The 1,314-nt window shown below is 40.4% G+C and overlaps 1 long non-coding RNA gene across 1 annotated transcript; it reads right to left on the bottom strand.

Annotated features, from left to right (window-relative positions):
- Positions 1 to 163: 163 nt before the first annotated feature.
- LOC103374200 (uncharacterized) lies at positions 164 to 1,308 on the bottom strand. The gene is made up of 3 exons (XR_521114.1): positions 791 to 1,308; positions 500 to 538; positions 164 to 398 (listed from the first exon to the last, which is right to left on the bottom strand). It is a non-coding gene; the product is annotated as an uncharacterized LOC103374200 (long non-coding RNA).
- Between the last annotated feature and the right edge of the window lie 6 nt (positions 1,309 to 1,314).

The following is a 1,314-nucleotide window of genomic DNA, read 5'->3' as shown; positions in this document are numbered from 1 at the left end:
GTTGCCAACCCCCGGCATAGCCTTGGTCGCTGTGAAAGTAGCTAAATTCACAGTTTGCAGCAACAGCTTGTGCTTCTTGTTCAGTTGTTGCAGGTTGTGTCTCTTCTAGAGAGACATTGCTGAGACCACAGAGTGATTACAGATTGAGAGGGACAGCATCAGATCGAAGGCAGAGCATTTAATTTATCAGTTAATAACAATAACGACGCCGTCAGATGATCGGAAAAATGGCAATATTGGCCCCAGACTGTATACAGGCTAACTGTCTACAACATTGATGAAGTTATTTTTATATGCATGCATCACGACACAACGCAGAACTACGTAATGCAGCTCAATGCAACATATCTACGGAGGACAACACTTACCGTTGTCAATCGTTGTGCCATCGTTATTACCTGCACACACACAAACACACACAAAAGGGAAACATTAAAGGCCATCTGCCACAATCTGTTTCTGTATGTGCATTTGTATGGTTGCAGAGGAAAAGACTTACCATTGGTGAGAGGCTCAGTCAGGAGGTCAGTTGAAGGTGCTACACAGAAAAACAAAAAAATATTAGGACACAACTGTTACAGCTCCATACGTTTACTGATTTACATTTTTTTTCTATATGACATTATTTGACGCAACAGGAACTTCGCGGGAAATTACAACAGACATATTTTAGTGATTTCTGGCATTTTGTAGATAAAACTATGAATCCAAAAATTTGTAGCAGCACAGACATACACATATCAATATTAGCACAAAGTAAAAATCAGTATCAGAGAAATAAAGCACTTACCTGGCGTTGCACTGATAGCCACAGCATGTACATCTGTTAATAAACACAAAGTTAAAACGTGCTCTGACAAAATGACCCATTTTTATCTTGTCTTTACAGTCTGAGTGAAGTTAACCGTGCAAACGTTGCAGCCTGTGCATGACTTAAAGCAGGAAGGTGGCTTTCAGTTGTTCTTCTTAAAGTGAGTCAATCACAGAAGACATTCACCTTTGGGTTTCTGTCTTGTAATTTTACACGTCTGCATCATCACAAAAAGCCACATCAGCACTTCATTTTAAAAACACAACTTCAGTAACAAACATCACATAAAGCCCTCCAGCAATCAACACTGCACCTAAAAGTAAAAGAGCTGCAATGAACTAAAGGAAGTCTTGGTGGACTCTTCAACCATCCAACTGGACTCCACTTGTAGTTTGTACAGTGATGTTACAAAGCGGAGCAGCTTTCCTTGCCAACCATCTTTGGCTGAAAGCAACCAGACAGCAGCTACACTTCATTCTGAACCATCATCTGGTTACTTGTTG

This window comes from Stegastes partitus, unplaced genomic scaffold (assembly GCF_000690725.1).
Source record: "Stegastes partitus isolate 25-593 unplaced genomic scaffold, Stegastes_partitus-1.0.2 Scaffold2176, whole genome shotgun sequence".
Classification (NCBI taxonomy): Eukaryota; Metazoa; Chordata; class Actinopteri; family Pomacentridae; genus Stegastes; species Stegastes partitus.
Note: the sequence above shows the minus strand (reverse complement) of the source record. Positions and strands in the feature narration are given on the sequence as shown.